This window comes from Podarcis gaigeae, assembly GCF_964106915.1.
Source record: "Podarcis gaigeae genome assembly, chromosome: 5".
In the NCBI taxonomy this organism is placed as follows: domain Eukaryota; kingdom Metazoa; phylum Chordata; class Lepidosauria; order Squamata; family Lacertidae; genus Podarcis; species Podarcis gaigeae.
Genome location: NC_139681.1, coordinates 19664477 through 19684611, shown reverse-complemented (window position 1 = coordinate 19684611; position 20135 = coordinate 19664477). Strand labels below are relative to the sequence as shown.

The 20135-nt window shown below is 43.1% G+C and overlaps 1 long non-coding RNA gene across 1 annotated transcript in view; it reads left to right on the top strand.

The window, feature by feature from the left end:
- LOC310844399 overlaps positions 1 to 20135 on the top strand; it is a 49174-nt gene that overhangs the window by 23499 nt on the left and 5540 nt on the right. The window contains exon 3 of the long non-coding RNA XR_014564083.1: positions 858 to 915. This is a non-coding gene — a long non-coding RNA (uncharacterized lncRNA). The remainder of the gene's footprint in view (positions 1 to 857; positions 916 to 20135) is intronic.

Sequence of the window (20135 nt, the reverse complement as noted above, 5' to 3'; positions counted from 1 at the left end):
TGCAGTGCCTTGATCTCACCTTCTTTTGTATTGATTAAAATTCAACCTCAGACCATAGCCGTCAACTTACAGATTTGAAAATAAGGGATCAGCACCCTTGAAAATAAGGGACCAGCAGCCAAAATAAGGGACCTGCAGCCTCACCTGTTCCAGGAACTCCAGTCTTCCTGTCCTCCTGCAGTCTGGTCAAACTCATGCTGGGTAGCTTCGAGAACACTGTCCAAACAACTTTGTAACCAGAGGTTCAACTGAATAGAATCTGAATCACATGCACCACAAGGCCTATGCAGCCTCAACTTAAGATGGCTCCCCGGCCTGGCTTTGCACTGCAAAGTTTGCAGCAGCACGTGCAACAAAATGGCATCCAGCATTCAAAAAGCCCCTCAGCTTGCATTAACTAGCCACACACAAGGCATGCAAGCTCCACCCCCAGTGGTTCTTAGACTTCTTATTGGGTGAGCAACACAGCCAAGCAACACAGTTGGAGCCTCCCTCCTCCCTGGCTGGCAAGGAGGGAGGGAGAGGAGCTGCTTCCTTTGAAATTTAAGGGACATTTAAGGGACATCCATCAATAAGGGACAACAGCTGGAAATGGTGCTGGAATAAGGGACTGTCCCTTCAAATAAGGGACACTTGACAGCTATGCCTCAGACACCTTAAATGCGGCTAAACCACAAAGCAAAAGAAATCTCTTAATCAGTGTGGGTTTGCAATATTGTGATTCAGCTGTTATGTGCCTGGCTTAAATTTTCTATTTACTTGTGGCCTATAGATGTGACCACCCAGCAGCCAACTGCCTCTAGCCCAGTTAAAAGCAGCTGTGCTGTCAATAATCTTCTTCCAAATTTTGCTCTTAGGGACTCAGAGGTTCCATGGAAGCTGACCAGAGCTTGCTCAATGAAAAATTCAGCAACGGTAAGCAAGGTCACTTCCCACTCTGTGGAGTCAAAACATACACCATCATGTGATAGACAACAATCCCATGACTACAGTCATGGAGCAGGAATTCTAACAGATACAATGACATGGAGGGGAAGCATGGGCATGGGAAGTTGAAGGTTAGTGCAGAGCAGGGCCACAGAATAGAAAATAGAAGTGGCTTCAGAAATGGGGTTGGGGAGGTGAGCTTAGTTTATATAATAGAACAGGTGATTGATGAACAGAGCAAGCAGGAGTGTAGCCCCTGATGATGATGAAGATGAAGATGATAATGATAATGATGATTAACTTTATACAGAAACAAACCCTCCACATTAGAAAGTGTGAAACCAACACAAGGTTAAAAATAAAACAGCAAGCTACAGCTTCTTTTCCACTACCCTAAGAGAGATGTGCAAGCCTTTAGGTGGAACTTGATGTACTGATATAGAAAGGCTTGCTTTAAAAGAATGGGAAAGGCAACCCTGTGGCAAGTATCTCCTCTTGCTGTAAAGTGTAGCTGTGGAAACACATGATGTAATGTCAACACATTGTGTTTCACCCCCTCAATGGCCATTGGCTACTTCTGGAAGTGGGGGAATACACAGTTGCATGTTCCCACACCGATATGCTACAGGGGAATGGTTGTTGATCCAGTTTGCATCCTAGCAAGCAGCTCTAGAGAATTCAAGCGTTGCCCTAACAACCAGAGGTGTAGCAAGGTCAGGTGGTACCAACTGTGAATTTTTTTCCTCACGTCCCCTTTTTTAGGGTACTCCCCTTTTTTTAGGGAGGGTTGGCCACAGAAAAGATACGCCTGCAGGTCGCGCAAATCTGACCGACAATCACATAAAAAGTGTGCCAGAGGGTGCCAGCGCCAACCGCCAATCGTGAAAATCCGACCGACTGCCAATCGCATAAAACCACCCGCCGGGGATGTGAGCGCTACCTACTGGGGGGGGTGAGCGCTGCCTGCCAGGGTATACCAAGCTGATCACCAGGCATATTTGCGCAATCAGAGGGTGGGTTTTTATAATGAAGATCGCGCCAATCACAAAAATGTGCCCGCTGGGTGTGCAAGCACCGCCACGCCGATCCGCCTGGGTGGATTTTGTCACACACACACACAGGCATGACACCCGGGGTGGACCTGCTCACAACAACCCTGTTGGGTAGGTTAACGGAGGCTTAAGTTCATTTCCTTTGCTATATTTCAAGGTGGACGCCATGGACATTTTGCAGGTACACTCAGAAACATAATTATAAAAACGCACAACTTTCTCCCTCACCCTAAACAGGTAGCATTACAACAAGCAATAGTTAAGGATGAGATGAATAGTGAATTGCAGAATGTTTCCGTCTCATAGGCACTCCAATGTTGGTCTATTCTGTCTTGTTCCATTCTACTATATCCATTTTCTGCAGACTTTGCATGTAAAATATGCACATTTCAACACTTTTAAATCCATTTTTGTGTATCTTTTACATATGACACGTATTTTTGTCCTCTGTTTCTGTGCACTGCAAAATCCAGAGAAGTGCGTAATCAGACTGGGAGCGGCATTCCAATTCCACAAGTGAATTTGTGAATATTGGACTGGGCAGATAGATCTCTTCTCTCCCCCCACCCCAATCCCCTAGCAATCATTCAGTCTAGCTCTAAATGCAGTCTACTCTGTGCTTCTTGCACCTCACCAGCTCCCTCCTAGACCTTGAGGTGAAAGTGTCTACAGTAGAAGAGAGCTCATATGGAAAATGACCAAAATCATTCATGTGTATAGCTGCTGGAAATGTACGAGCAAGTTTGGAATAATAGTGAGCCTGGAAAGGGTTCGATAAAAAAAGATTTTGCTAGATATCTTCACATAAAATTATTCCCTGAGATAGGAATAAAGAAAGATATATATACAACCCATAAAGACATCTGTATTAGTTCTCAGTACCTACACATCTACAAACCTTGTCTGTCTTCGCCTCCCCAGCTACTTTATCTCACTCAACTATGGACTTAGCTACATTGGCAAAGAAAAAGTACTTTATATGCGTTGTTTATGCATTCTAACACTGTGGCACCAGATGGTATTGTTGAGTTCCGGTTTTGCCAACCCAATTTCTCATACAAAGTTTGTAATTCGTTTAACTGAACAGCCTCTTTGATGTGTCTAGGTGCAGCCTATCTGCAAGTTTAGAGGGAAGATAAGGTGTTTGGGGAACCTACAGTCTTTCCATTAGGAAAGAGCCTTCCACAAAGTTCCTTCCTCCTAAGAACTGCATAAGGAAGAAAACACCTCTTTTCTGCTTCAGTTCAGGTCTAAAGGCAAGCCCACTGAATTTACACTTTCTGAAACAATGCGAGAACAGAAACCACTTCATACCTCTGTATTTTCAGTGCAGTTCTTCAGCTCAGTAATAGGTACAGAAATGCATACACTGGTAAAGTGAGTATAAAAATGCACATATTAGTGAAACTAATATTGAAAAATGCATTATATTATGGGAAATTCCTGAGCAAAAATGTCTACATTGGGCACAAGCACATACCAATATGTGTATATTTTTTAAAAATCATGGAAAATACTAGTGGATTTTCTCGAGGCAGTAGGCATCCCTGATACATCTCCACTGGTGAACAGATGAGATTCTGCAAATCAAGGGGATCTGGTCAATATTAGTCATGAGGCATAGGCAGTGCTTCTAGAAAAAATGTTGCCGGTACTCACCATGAAGTTGTTATAGTAAGCGCCACACCTTTAATCAGTGCTTTTCTTCTAGAAAAAAAGATGCTGGTTCTGTGTACCCTTGAGTACACCCAGAGCACTGGCCATAGGTAGCCAAGGCAGAGCCAAATGTGTAGGATGAGGGACTAACATCCTCAGGGAGCTCCCAGGGAACTTGGTCATCAAGACAAAATGCAGGGCTGTCACATCATTCACTGGTCAGAGTCAAATTCAAATCCAAAGGGAACTGGATGCAAAAAAAAGGCAACTGATAAGCTGGCTGGAGGTGGATATAAGAAAACATTGAGACACAAAGGCCTGAGCTAGTATGCCCAAGCAACAATCTATCCCAGGGGTCAACAAACTTTTTTAGCAGGGGGCCGGGTCCACTGTCCCTCAGACCTTGTGGGGAGCCGGACTATATTTTGGGGGGGGGGGGTATGAATGAATTATTGTGCCCCACAAATAACCCAGAGATGCATTTTAAATAAAAGCACACATTCTACTCATGTAAAAACACACTGATTCCCGAACCGTCCGTGGGCCAGATTTAGAAGGAGATTGGGCCAGATCTGGCCCCTGGGCCTTAGTTTGCCTACCCGTGATCTACCCCATATTCAGAGATATTTATGGAGCGGCCATTTCAGGAGGCTATCTGGGATATTTGAGCTGGAGGTGGATAGCCTCAAGTGGTTCACCACAAGGGACACAGTCATGCTGATGGGTCTGGAGATGCTGCTTCAAGGCACAGCAGATCCTAGCAGTCATAGGATACTGGCAGTGGTGGGTTTCTACTACACAGAGCTATTTCCATCAATTAACTGTTTGAGAGGTTATTGCTTCAGAATATGCAGGTAGCCGCACCATTTCATATTTAGAAAGAAGCTAGCATGTCCTGAGCTAGCAACACACACGCAATAAACCAGCCCCATGCTTATTTGCACTTTAACAGTTGTGACAGAAAGAACCGGAGTAAGTCTTTGTGGCTATTAACTCTGAAGGCTGCTTTAATTTAGAGGCTGCGTTTATTACCCCCAAAGCCCTTAACCAAATGAATTCTTCCCATTATGACAATATAGCAATAAGCCATTTCTGAGCCTGCCATCCCTCTCGAGCTCTTTTCTCTGTCCTTGTTCCATTTAAAATAAAAATGAGAACAAATCTTCAGCAGCACTTAAAACATTTTTCAGCGAAATGACAGGATCATTAGAAAAGTGTCGGGAATCAACACCTTTCGGAGCCTTCCTTTGGTTAACGGTGCCTCAAAAAGTCAAAAAGCAAAAAGAGTGTCTGGCTTAGGAGCTGACCCATTTGTTTTGCCAGTAATTCATTTCATAGTAAACTAGCCCTATTCACTAGTCCATGAACATCACATACATTTACACTCCCATTTTGTGCTGCAGTACATCAATCTGACACCTCCTCTCAGGGGGAAAAGGTCTATGTGCTCTCCAAATGGCTTTTCAAATGAAAAATATGTGCAATAGCCTTTCATCTTAGGACACTTGGGTTCAAAGCCTTGATTAGGTCACCAGCGAAAATGAGTTTCAGGGGTCTCATCCTACCACACCTTCATGAGGAAAAGGAACAGCTCAGCAGGGACACTGCTGGAACAAAAGAAAGGGGGGAAGCATGGTAAGGATGCTTGAGTAAGGATGTGCCATAGCCCCTTGAGAAATTCCAGGCTATGACTCTCTCTTGCAAGGAGAGGCAACCAGTGGTCCAAGGGGATAATCTGAAATTCCCAGAAATCCTGATGTGAAATTTCACAGAAGACGTTTTCTCCCTGAGAAAATTTCTGAGGTTTCTCCTCACGCCTTTATTTAAAAGAAAGCAATTTTGCAGGTTTTGAACCAAATATTCGGAACCATTATTTGTAGCACTACAGAGAGAGAGAGAGAGAGAGAGAGAGAGAGAGAGAGAGAGAGAGAGACTCAGAATGATTCTAGGCCTAGGGCACTGTGGAATCAAAATTTTGGCCAGGCTCGAATGGCACCCAGTTCCGCTACTTGTAATAGCAACAGCCTCCCCCCCACGAAACCTTAGGAAAAAAGAAATAAGTTGTGCTACAGCAACCACAGCTCACAGTGAGCCCCACACCTGAGAAACTGTTGGAGAGTTTTGTGGAATTATTTGCATAGCGTTCTAGTTGCATAGGCCCTGACCCCAGAACCTAAAGAATTAGCATCTGTGTTGCATAAAAAAAGAACTAATTTGGAGCTTTGCTTGCGGCTAGCCAACTGCCCTTTGTCTTTGCTTCAGAGCTAAAGCAGATGAATAGGTCAGCTACTGTGATTGCAGACCCTTCAAGTGTCCCTATTTCCCAGGGACAGTCGCAGATTCACAGAAGGCACCCCAGTTTCTGATCTGATCCCAGAGTGCCCTGCTTTTCCTTAGGATGTCCCTATTTCCATCAGAGAAATGTTGGCGGTTATGGTAGGACCTCCCTATTTTCGTTGGAGAAATGTTGGAGTTATGCGATCCCCGAGCCAAGGAGATAAGTAACGATGATGAAGAAGAAGAGTTTGGATTTGATATCCTGCTTTATCACTACCCGAGGGAGTCTCAAAGCGGCTAACATTCTCCTTTCCCTTCCTCCTCCACAACAAACACTCTGTGAGGTGAGTGGGGCTGAGAGACTTCACAGAAGTGTGACTGGCCCAAGGTCACCCAGCAGCTGCATGTGGAGGAGCGGAGACGCGAACCCGGTTCCCCAGATTAGGAGACTACCGCTGTTAACCACTACACCAACCTTTAGAAGACATCTGAAGGCAGCCCTGTGTAGGGAAATTTTTTAAAAAAATGTTTAATGTTTGATTATGTTTCTATATATGTTGGAAGCTGCCCAAAGTGGCTGGGGCAACTCTGTCACAACAACGATGATGGAATAGGATGTCCCTATTTTCATCGGAGAAATGTTGGAAGGTATGTGATTTATCTGCACCCAGTTTATATTATTTCAGACAACAGGCAATGATGGGTTGAATCTTTGAAATCCTCCCCTTGAAGAAAAGACTGCCTACACATACAATACTAGCATTTCAGGACAAATGCTAGCTTAGAACTTTCTAGACTGAACCAATGCTCCATCAAATCCAGTACTCTGTTTCCAACTGGGCTGAAAATGTTTTCCCAACAATAAGCACCAATTCCTTACTTAAACCTAAGATGACCTTTTCTGTTCTCCGCCTGCATCCTTTTCAACTTGCAGCTCCCTGACCCTGGAATGCCCTTGTGCCTGTGTTATGTACTGAGTTGAATAGGATCCAAACTGCAGCAGTCTGATTGGTCCTAGAACAATAGGATTCAGAATGCAGCAATCTGATTGGTCCTAGAACAATGCAGCAGTATGATTGGTCGGCAGGAGCCACCCAATCCAGCTCCAGATAGAAGTGAATCCACAACCTGATTGGCCTACAGGGGAATTCCAGAATTAGCCAATCACGTGCAGCCCATTGTGTAAATAATGTATATAAGGCAGATACTTTGAGGGGACTTTCATTCATTCCTCCTCACCACTATGAGCTGAATAAAGAGCATGAAATCACTTTGCGACTCTGAGTATATTTCAACCTGATATCGAACACACTTCCTCTGTTACTATGTTCAAGAGCCTCCTTAAGACATTGGTTCACCATGGCTCTTCTGGACTTGGGTTTCCTTTCTGTTTCCTACAACCCAGTTTTGCACTCAATCCCACCACATGGTCAGAATAAGGACCAGTCTTACAATTAGGCAGAGTGAGGCAGTTGCCTTGGGCAGCTGATTCTGAATGTCACAAAAAGGCGGCGCATTGTTGTTCCAGGGAAGGTGCTTGGCTTTTTTTCTACCTCAGTACCGAAATAACTTGGCCAGCCTTGGGGACTATGCACCTTGATTGGGGGAGCAAGCTGTGCCTAGCCATTATAATAATTATAATTATTTCTAATTACCCACCCTGCAGTCTAAGGTTCCAGGGCTGGTTGCAACAATTAAAAAACACCATTAAATGCAATTCAACGCAACATTAAAATTAGTGAAATTAGATGTGTCCTTAAAATATACATCTCAGGTGTCAAAAAAGTGCCTTCTCTTGCTTCTGAGGGCAGAGGACTAACGTCCCCTATATATATATAACATCCCGTGTATATATATAGTTTTACAATTTAGAATATTCATTTAAACAACCTTAAAATATCAATGACTCCCCTTCCTCTCTTTCCCTGGTTCATTTTGCATAGCATAAATCCCTGCGTATTTTATATAAACTAAACCATTCAGTATTCCATTATTACTTCCATCAAAACTTATTTACACTGTTGAATTTATCTTAATGCTGCCAAAGTTTTCAAGTGTACACAATTTCCCCCCATATATTCAATAAACATTTTCCAATCTTCTTTAAATGAATGTTGTTCTCGTATTCTATAAGTTAGGTCCTCAGTTTAAGTTGCCATTTTTCTTTGGCTGGGACCTCACTTGTTTTCCATTTTGGGGCTAACAAAACACGGGTCACCATAGTGGCATACATAAATAATATTTTTTTGACACCTGGGAATTTCCATCTGAATTATCCCCAACAAAAAGGACTCAGTACATTGCCACTCTTCCTAGTACAATTCGAATTGCAATGGGTAATCACAGTGGCATAGCGTGGGGGTGCAGGGGGGGGGCCGGCCACACCGGGTGCAACATCTGGGGGTTAGGGTTAGGGGGCGCAAATCCACGGGTTAGGGGGTGCAAATTACTTGCCTTGCCCCGGGTGCTGACAACCCACGCTACGCCACTGGGTAATCAATGCCTGAACAGGGGTCCTGGTACCCTTGTAGCCTCATATCTGCCTCATATACTCCTACTATAATGGCATCTGCACAGTAATGCACTTGTGTGAAAGTTGGACTGCGGGAGGGTCTGTGTGAAATTGCCCTCAAAAAAACACACTATTTGGATCAGCTGCAAGCATAAAGACCTCTTGCCGAAATGTCACTTATTTGATATTGCCCAAGACATGAATAGCTGTTTCACACATTCGCTGATATCTAATTAATTTGATACAGCAATGGCACTTAATTGATAAGTAGAATACTCATCGCCAGTCTGCTGCTACCACTAGCAAATGCATTGATTTGAATGTGTAATGTGCAATTAATTACACAAAGAGCTAGATGCACCTCTTAAGATAATTAGACTTCAATAGACGCTTTATTTACAGGCCATGGGTACTTAACATGCAACAACTGCTTTATTAAATATAAATGGTCCACTTTGTTCAAGATCCTCACTGAGGTCCTTAGTTGTGCTGCAGTTTATATATTTTTATTTATTTATTTATTAAATTTGAATACTGCCCTTCATCCGAAGATCACAGGGCAGTTCACAGCACATATTAGAAGAACTTCCCCTTTTGGGTGAGCCTTTCAAGGCTGGGGGGAATGCCATGTGACCTGAAACAACAACAACTCGAATGCAGGACCCACAAAAGCTTTTGCTAATACAGTGGTACCTTGGGTTAAGAACTTAATTCGTTCTAGAGGTCCGTTCTTAACCTGAAAACTGTTCTTAACCTGAGGTACCATTTTAGCTAATGGGGCCTCCCGCTGCTGCCGTGCCGCCGCAGTGCGATTTCTGTTCTCATCCTGAAGTAAAGTTCTTAACCCGAAGTACTACTTCCGGGTTAGCGGAGTCTGTAACCTGAAGCGTTTGTAAACCGAAGCGTTTGTAACCCAAGGTACCACTGTATAGCCTTGTATCACCTTTGTTCCTTTTATCTTGCTCTGCTCAAGGAATCAAACCATTTCTCCTAATTGCAACTGTAGCAGGTCAAATTCACCCCTTGTCACCATTCCCTCTTTCCCGATTCTTCCTCATTTCGGGAGGAGGGACCAGTGCCAGATTTATGTATAGGCTAAGTAGGACGCAGGTGGTGCTGTGGGACGCAGGTGGTGCTGTGGGTTAAACCACAGAGCCTAGGACTTGCCGATCAGAAGGTTGGCAGTTCAAATCCCTGCGACGGGGTGAGCTCCCGTTGCTCGGTCCCAGCTCCTACCAACCTAGCAGTTCGAAAGCACGTCAAAGTGCAAGTAGATCAATAGGTATCGCTCCGGCAGCAAGGTAAACAGCGTTTCCGTGCGCTGCTCTGGTTCGCCAGAAGTGGCTTAGTCATGCTGGCCACATGACCTGGAGGCTGTACATCGGCTCCCTCGGCCAATAAAGCGAGATGAGCACCGCAACCCCAGAGTCGGTCACGACTGAACCTAACGGTCAGGGGTCCCTTGACCTTTACCTTTAAGTAGGCTGATGCCTAGGGCCTCTAAATCTAGGGGGGCCTCACCAGCCTGTCCGCTCCCCAGTGTCTCCCAAAACTGCAACCCCAAGACTTCGTGCGAGGGCAAGGCAACTCAGGCCTCTAAATCTAGGGGGCCTCGCCAGCCTGTCCGCTCCCCAATGCTGCAGTCTCCCCTCTCCCAAAATTGCAAACCCAAGACTTCATTCAAGGACAGGGCAACTCAGGCCCAGCAACTATGAGATTCAGGGATAGCCAGTCGGGCCCAAATTGAAGCAGTGAGGCGCATCTTTTTCTTTTCTTTTTTTTGTAGGGCCACAGTTCACAACCAAAGTCTGCAAAATCTGTATCCCTTCTGGAATCCTGGCTAACTCTATTACGCTGGTGTAAACCCTGGTGCGCCAGAAGCCCAGAATAGCAGCAAATAAAATCTGTTCATATGTTAGCGACTGATAAGATTTGTCAACCAGTTCATCCTACATTATAAAGCTCCAATATACAGGCCAAAAGAGAACAGGTCTGGGAAGAGCAAGGCATACAATGGGCACCACCAGTGAAAAGGCCCTGCTCCATGTAGTTTAAATTCTAGATTAAAATTGATTACTTAATTGAGATGGGGATTGTAACAAAAACACTCGGGCCTAATTTGAATAGTAGAGTGCCTGGTATCTGGTGGGCAATCTCATCCTTTATTTCCACACTGTGGCTGCAGACCAAATAACCTGTCAGGAGAGTTATGAGATTCAGGTGAGGATCAGATGCCTTGTCAATCCCAGCAGGTATATAAAAGGATGGCTGCTTTTGCCCTGGCCAGGCGAAGCAGTGGCAGGGAAACAGACACTACTCAGGTTACATCAAGATTGGCCTGTGATGTGCAGCCATCGAATCCCTGGCTCAACTGGTCTTGCAGGCCCAACTCTCCAACAGCTCACTTTTGTGGGGTGGGGTTCTCCCCCCAATGAAAAATGCATTTTCCTGGATGTGATTGGATGCAGTAAATGACAAAGTCAAAATCTTTCTGTTTCCCCTCTTATATTTCATATGCAAGAAACAGTCAGCTCGACGCATTACACATTACATATTGTAAAGCAGTAATCATTCTAATAGGTGGCTGCTGAGGTTGATTACTAGCCGAGAATAAATGGACTAGGAAAAAGCTAAAAGCAAGGCAGGATACTCAGAATATATCAGATTTAATCAGGCAAATGTATCCCTCCAGGCTACTTTTGCCTGACCTAAGCTTTCCGTTGGGAAACGGGAGTTCAAAATACTATTTCTGCAATGTAATTTCAGGTGCAATGAAGTCACATTAGGAAAGAAGCATGGAAGCTATTTCTCATGCTGGGATTTGCATGGCCAGTAAAGTTAACACCTTGCAACCTGACTGCCTTGAATATGATTTCCAAACGTCCAATGGCTTTTAGTTCCGTAGCTGCTGAAAGCCGAGTCAAATTGAGCTGCAACTCTGAAGAGGCATGAGAATGAGCAGGTTGAAAAATTGTATCCCCCCCCCCCCCCAATGTTCATTCAAAACTGCAGTGATTCTATTAGGGTAACTCCATGTGTTCCCAGCTGAATATGGCACAGTATGAACCAAGGTGGGCTGCAATCATCTCTGGGGAAGACAGTTATGCAGGACTATTAGACTGGTTATTCTAATGGCTCTTTATAGTTTGGTAGTTTCACTTGTGGCAGCCCCAATTTTGTGGTCCCATCCCCAGGTAAATTATTGGCTCTGTGGTGCTTTGAGTGGGGTAATATTTCTGAATTGCCATTTTAGAAAAGTGTGAGTGTGACCACACACACTGCAACTACAGTGGTTAACCTTCAAGTATCCAATTCATTTCTTGCCTTTCTTAGAATCTTGTTAAATCTGGTGGGGAGGGGGAGACCCCAGCATATCTCTCATCTAGTTGCATATGCAGCTCACATAACGCATGCTTGAGCGCTAAAGCACTGCATAGTGCACAACCCACCATTTGATAGGACATTATGAGGTCAGTTGTTTCAGAATGAATAAATATGCATTCTGCAGCAGGCACACATAATGTGTGGGGTGTCATCCTTACTAGGAATGTAACAAGGCAGCAATTTCCATCCCATCCTGTTTTTGTCAAATTCAGCTCTGTTTCTCTTCTACTACAGTTCAGCTTCTGCTAAAATGTATACAGTCATACCTTGGGATGAATACGCTTCAAGTTAAGCATTTTCAGGTTGCACTCTGCGGCAACCAGGAAGTAACGGAGCATGTTACTTCCGGGTTTCATCGCTCGCACATGCGCAGACACTCAAAATTCCATCACGCGCATGCGCGGAAGCAGTGAAACGCAACCCGCGCATGCGCAGATGCGCAGATGCGCAGATGCGCAGTCACGTGTTACGTTCGCTTCAGGATGCGAACGGGGCTCCGGAACGGATCCCGTTCGCATCCAGAGATACCACTGTACTATTTGTCTTGCTACCAGCTTACATAATTAGTTTCAGTGCATTTCAATAGAAGGGAAACATCACCAACAATGTAAAAAACAATGAGATTATTTACATAATGTTTGCAGATTAATAATAATAATAATAATAATAATAATACCACACATACTGGCTTGTGTGATTTTTGTCCTGCACCTCAGATGAACATGCAAATTGCAGCATTTTCTGCTCCAATTTCCATTTCCAGTAGAATTCCATGGCATGCCAAAGGCTATCTATGGAAATAGGGCTGTAACATCTCAAACAGACAAGTGTCCCTAATGGAGTGGGGATGAAATTTCAAAGAAGTTTTTTTTTTCTTAGAAAAAATCTGATTTTCCCCATTTTTCTCATCTCCTCACCCCTTAGAAAAAGGCCAGTTTGCATATTCCCCCCCCCCCAAGAATATTTGCCACTATAGAGGGGTGGGGGAGAGAAGAAGGGAGGGAGCCAACATTTGGTCCCCAGAGTGCCCTGGAATGACACATGTTGCCATAGTAGCTAAAGGTCAGGGATGTCATTTGGAAGGGGTAACATCAGCATACCGTACACTATGTCATTACATTATGAATAACAATTCCCTTTTATGCAGAGCCAAACACCACTCATTAATTTGCCATGAAAACTGATGGAACACCCAGGGTGAGCTTTGGAGTGCTGGAACACCCTAGATTCGTGCATAACTGTGAATTTGGAGATCTGTGTTTATATTGACATTCATCAGTGCTTGCTAATTCTCCCAAGCAAGCAAGACTACACCAGCATTTCTAAATTGGTAGCTACATAGTGCAATAAGCATTGGGACATGCAGCTGTCTCTAGATTAGAGATCCCCCAATGCCATGCTTTCCTTGAATACATGTGTAACATGCAAGTTTGCACATGAGTAAAATAGAAACACAAGCATATCCATTACCAGCAGTATCAAGCTCTTATCAGTATGCATTATTGCATTTTTGAATCTCATTGTCTCTTTTAGTTTACACTAAAATAAAGAAATATATTTATTTACACTACAGTCATACCTCGGGTTGAATGCGCTTCGGGTTGAGCGCATTCGAGTTGCGCTCTGCGGCAACCCGGAAGTAACAGAGCACGTTACTTCCAGGTTTTGCCACTTGTGCATGTGCACAAAATGACGTCACGCACATGCGCAGAAGCAGCGAAAAGGGACGCGTGTGTGCACAGACGTGCCGTCGCTAGTTTCGTTTGCTTCTGGATGCGAACGGGGCTCCAGAATGGATCCCGTTCATATCCAGAGGTACCACTGTACACTAAAATAAATCAATATGTTTTTTTATTTACATTATATAAACAATGTAAATAAATAAAAATCATGTCCAGGACACTGATTGGGGAAAGCAGCAACTTTGTATTTGCACCAAAATTTACAGCCTCCCCAGTCTTCATTTCCTTAGTCTAAGGAAGTCTTAGCCAAACTGGTTCCAAACAGAAATAAACAACTATTTGACTTTTATAAGACATCTGAAGGCAGCCCTGCATAAGGAAGTTTTTAATGTTTGATATGTTATTGTGTTTTTAACATTCTGCTGAGAGCCACCCAGAGTGGCTGGGGCAACATATAAATAATAATGGGGCAGCATATAATAAATTATAATAAAATAATCCAGTTATTTTGGACTACAACCCCCATCAGCCCTAGCCAGAATAGCTAGGGTTGATGGGAGTTGTAGTTCAAAACATCTGGAGGGCACTTGGTTGAAGACAGCCACTGCTGTGCTCTGCATAACCCTTGTAAACCAAATAAAAGATAAGGCAGAGCAAAATGAGTCCTTATTTTAGCACACTGGAGACTAATGTGAAAAAATGCAATAAGCAGAAAGGCAATGCCATTGAAATTTGATGGCATTATATCTAGTGGTATGTAGGGTTTTCTGCTTCAATTTTCCTGCCTCAGATCTGTTTTGAGTTTGCAGTTGGGTTTATTAATGCGAACACATTGTTCATGCAGCCGTGCATTCAGCGACTTGGCATAAATAATTTATCTGCAAGCTGACTTGGCTGGCGATGCTTACATAATTGAAAGCCAATCCCACACAGTTTATTGTGGAAGGTTTATTGGGAGGGAACAGGCACAGCTTCTGGGATGCTGGCTCAAGAGACCAGGTTTTGAGAGCCTGCTTTTCCAGCATGGAAGCAAACAGCCTTTTTCATCCTCCCACTGCTGCGGAAGGAGAAACATCTTGGAAGTGAGGGGCAGAAGAGCCAAACTGAAATTTCGCGTACGTTCCCCATCTGTTTAATTCCTCAAACTGAAGGGTATCAGGAATTTTGATACCCTGATTTCAACATGCCCAAATTCCAAATCTGTATGGAAACTTCCTTCCCCTGCTCTCAAGTCCTAGAGATAAAAATCGTTGATGGAGCATGAGACTCTTAATAGCAGAATTGGGGTTCAAGCCCCATGTTGGGCAAAATATTCCTAGGTTGCAGGGGTTCAACTAGACGACCAACTCTACCATTCTATGATCCTATGAAAAAGAAACATGTAAAAATGCTCATTATTTCAGGTTATGCATACAGAAACTCGCACACCCCAAGACCACCAATTTATATTTCCATGCACCCCTATTGCAACTGTACTATCCGTTTTCTGCTCAGATTAAGGGCTTGACCCCCTAAGCAGGCACTTTATCGCTATTGCTCAGCAGTTGTAGCTCATGGTTATTTATTCTTATCCTTTTGGGGAGCCCAAAGCTCTGGAAGATTTACTCCTTTCACTGGACAAGCACCAGGTCCTCTACAGAAACAATTTTCTATAGATGAGGAGGGAAAACTTTATGGGCAAACTTCCCAGTGATGAATGGGCCCAAAGGCAAAAGCAGACAGAGCAATGAATGTGCTGTATGGTATATAGAATGTGCTTTGCATGGTAGGCTAATCTCTACAGACATTCACACACTCCCCTCTGTGCCCCCCCCCCAGGCAGGCAAGAGTAATTGTCAGAGTTCAAGGACACAAGTAGAAACACTCAAGGAGGTTGTGAAGCAATGCTAGTGATGGGGGTTGCCTGGGGAGACCCCCCCAAGGACTAAAGAGACAGGCCCAGGGGCCATGTGGCCCCTGGGGCTTGAGGTTCTCCACCCCTGCTGTATCGCAAGAAGCATGGAATACAAATGTAGCAAACCATCAAGAGACCGAATCCCCACACAATTATTTCACTCCACCTCCTAAATCCATTTTGGGTGTTTCTGATAGGAAGCTCCCTCTTTGCTCCTGGTTTCAGTTTACCACATTCCCTACTTTCCTCCATCTTTCTCACAGTGGGCTGAGTTCCACCAATTGCCAACTGGGAACAGCTCACCTGCATGAGGTCATTGAGACTGGTATGTTGGATGAAAGACAATAACCACTATCCATGCCTTTGAGTTGGGCTCAGTATCCATGTAAAAGCATAAAAGCCAAAACAACAACAAAAAGAACCTAATGAGCTGAAAAGGTCTCTGGAAAGTCTGGGTATATGGATGGAAGACTTCATTGGAATGTGGACTCCAGTGAAGTCTTCCATCCATGGTCCAGGCTTTCCAGAGATGTTTTCAGCTCCTTGATATGTGGTCTCCATTTACTTACTGGTTATTGACTGATAACAGAATACTCATGCCTGGGCGGTTCCCTTTGGGCTGAAAAAGCAATTCAGTCCTCCCAGCCAATCAGAAACAGGACCTGGAGACTGAGAACCAATCAAAGCCTGATAAATATCCAATGAGTTAAGGAAATGGGAAGAATCTATCATTATCTGCATAGCACAAAATACTGATTTGTTTACTTTTAATATTTAGCTATCTCCCCACAAGCTGAAGGCAGCTCATAATTTATTTATTTTTCTAAAAAAAAAACCTGTCACGATTAGAGTGAGTGGAAATCTTTTTTTAAAAAAAAAAAATCTAACCACAAGAAACAATGAACACATAAAGATCCCAGAATGCAGCTAAGAATCTTTGAATCCATCCTTCGACTTGTGATGGTATGGCAAAACAGAGGGGCCACATACATCATAGTGATGTTATGCCGCCTCTGGTCACTCATTCCTGAGCCTTAGTGTTGCTGCTAAGAAGCCCAACCTCTACTTCTGTCTGCCATTGGCTGAAATATAGACTGTTGTTTGCATATGGTTTGCATATGGTGGCTTTCCAGCAAGTTTCCCCCAGACAGGGGTCTTCTAGAGTGACATCTAGTGAGGCACAAGGAGTGGTCAAAAGAAGAAGGCACTATCTGTGTGAGCATAAATGTGGTGCATGGAGGTGTTTGGATATTGCCTGCTTTCTTTTGAAGATGATATCATTAGCGGGGTCCCATCCAGGGATCTCAATTGGCAAGGGAGTTTAGACAGGGGAGATGTGTTCTCTGGACAAGGGGTGGGAGGAAATCTGTGTTCTGTTCTCTCAGGTGCTGGTACCTGACACCAGATCTCTTGAGACATCCCTGTTCCTGGGATCTGCCCATGGTGGATGGAAAGTGAAGCCCCTGATGGTCTAACCTCCAAATATTATAAAGTTTTAAAGGATTATTTGATACAACCCTTGATGGAGGTTTGTAACCAGATTATGGAGGGAAGGAAGGCACCGGAAACGTGGAAAGAAGCTTTCATCACATTGATACCTAAACTAGAAACTGAAAAGACTCAACTTAAGAATTACCGCCCCATCTCACTCCTAAACGTGGATTACAAAATTTTTGCAGATATTCTGGCAAGTAGATTTAAAAAAGTATTAAATGAAGTGATCCATAAGGACCAGGCTGGCTTTCTCCCTGGTAGGCATTTGTTTGACAACACAAGAAACATTATTGACATTTTGGAACTTCTACAAACAAATCTTAACACTAGAGCGGCCTTAATTTTTATTGATGCAGAGAAGGCCTTTGATAATATTTCTTGGATGTTCATGAAGAAAAATTTGGAAGGGATGGGAGTGGGGCGGGGGTTTGAAAATGGTATAGAAGCAATCTATACAGAACAAAAAGCTAAATTGATAGTAAACAATGTGGTGACAGAGGAGTTTAAAATTGAAAAAGGGACACGCCAGGGGTGCCCCCTATCCCCCCTATTGTTCATCTCAGTTCTGGAGGTGTTGCTAAACATGATTAGAAAGGACCGGTTGGTCCAAGGAATCGAGGTCGGAGTGAAACAATATAAATTGAAAGCATTTGCAGACGACTTGGTATTAACATTACAGGAACCAGTCTCCAGTACTAAAAGAGTGTTAGAATTAATTTCTGACTTTGGTCGGGTGGCGGGGTTTAAGTTAAATAAGCAAAAAACCAAGGTTTTAGCAAAAAATTTGACAGTCACAGAAACAGATGAGTTCTCTAAAGAAACGGAGCTGAATGTGGTTAAAAAAGTAAAATATCTAGGGGTGTATCTGACCTCCAAAAATTTGAATTTGTTTAAAGATAACTATGAGAAATGCTGGTCAGAAATCAAAAGAGATTTGGAAACATGGTCAAGATTGAAACTTTCCTTGTTAGGCCGAATAGCTGCTGTAAAGATGAATGTATTGCCGAAAATGTTATTTTTGTTTCAGGCCCTACAGATCGTGGATAAGGTGGAATGTTTTGGAAAGTGGCAGAAGGATATTTCTAAGTTTGTTTGGCAGGGCAAAAAGCCCCGAATAAAGTTTAAAATATTAACTGATGCGAAAGAAAGAGGGGGATTTGCCCTGCCAGACTTGAGGTTATATTATGAATCTGCAGCCTTCTGCTGGTTGAAAGATTGGATTTTACTGGAGAACACTGACGTCCTAGATCTGGAAGGGTTTGACAATGCGTTTGGGTGGCATGCATATTTGTGGTATGACAAGGTTAAAGTGCACAAATTGTTTAAAAATCATATTGTCAGAAGAGCAATTTTGATGGTCTGGACAAAATATAAAGACTTATTGGAGAGTAAGACTCCGAGGTGGCTCTCACCGGTGGAGGCCAAGGCACGTAAGAGACTTAACATGGAGGCCCATTGGCCTAAATATTGGGAAATAATTGAAAAAATTGGAGACAATTGGAGGTTGCTGAGCTTGGAAAAACTGAAAACCAAGGTGCGAGATTGGCTGCACTATGCGCAAATTCAGGAGGTCTTTAAAATAGATAAAAAGGTTGGATTCCAGGTGGAAAAATCGAAACTAGAGACTGAATTGTTAGAGCCAAAAATTAAATTACTTTCGAGAATGTATAACTTGCTGCTTAAGTGGAATACACAGGATGAGACAGTCAAATCCGCCATGATAAAATGGGCGCAGGATGTGGGGCACAACATTATGTTTGTAGACTGGGAAAGGTTATGGAACACCGGTTTGAAATTTACGGCATGCACTGCCTTGAAGGAAAATATTATGAAAATGGTATACCGGTGGTACATGACCCCAGTCAAGCTAGCTAAGATATACCATCTGTCTGACAATAAATGTTGGAAATGTAGAGAGGCGGAAGGGACATTCTTTCATCTCTGGTGGACCTGCCCGAAAGTGAAGGCCTTCTGGGAAATGATCCATAATGAACTAAAAAAGGTACTGAGATTTACCTTACCTAAGAAACCAGAGGCCTTCCTTCTGGGCATGGTGGACCAGAGAGTGCTCAAGAAGGACAGAACCTTTTTCATGTACGCTACCACAGCAGCAAGGATCCTGATTGCAAAGTATTGGAAGACACAAGATTTACCCACGCTGGAGGAATGGCAATCACAGTTGATGGACTATATGGAATTGGCTGAAATGACTGGCAGAATCCGAGACTTGGGAGAAGAAACAATTGAGGAGGACTGGAAAAAGTTTAAGGACTATTTGAAAAAACACTATAAGCTGTATGAATGTTAAAAAAAATGCACCTTTTAGGAAACTCTAGCTTCAGCAAATGTAAGTTAATGAAATGAAAATTAAGACACAAGAATTTAGAGGTAAAATAATGAAACAACTTTATTGTGTTCAATACAAAGCATACAAGAATTGGGTTATAGTAAAATTGAAATCAGGGAACATGATAAAATGGAAGATACAATAAGTTTTGAAATAAGTTAACAAATTGCTGATGTTTTATATGACAGAGAATGCAGGGTTTGGAGGATGTGGGGAAGTCCTTTAGATTTGATGGAAAAAGAACATGGAAATTTGTTATTCTTTTATTCTATTTTCTTATAACTATCCTTTATTCTTTTTTCTGTATTTCTTAAAACCAATAAAAATATTATATAAAAAAAAAGGAAAGTGAAGCAGCCGTCTAAATTCCTCCCCTCGAGCCGATGTATCAGCATATTTTCCTTTCTCCCGGAAAGGGCTGTGGGATGCTTATTTTTGCACTGAATTGTAATATTGTTTGGGTGGCTTGGATAGAACTTCTCAGATGTTTATTGCTGCAAAAATAAATGTCCTATTATTTGCACAGCTGACAGTTGGCTTTGTTGTTCTTCCAAATGGAAAGAGAATATGTTGCCTAGACCAAAATACAGCTATGTTTTAATCTCCCTGCACGCATGCGCTTGGTTTGATACAAGAGGAGAATTCACAACCAGATGGATTTCTCCAGTATATACGTAATGCATTCCTCAAGAAAGTGCTCCCCTCTCTGGAAGAAAGCCCCTAAAACAGGAGGAGAAATGCAATAATATTTGTAGGGTAGGTGTGTTTTTTAATTCCTGAAAGAGCACCACATACACACAACTACTGATAAGGATATAGCCAATGTTTTGGAAAGTTGTTTGTTCGCTATGTGTTTTCATAACAAAATTTTGCATGAAGATTCCTGACATCAAGGAACAGGTTTTCCTGT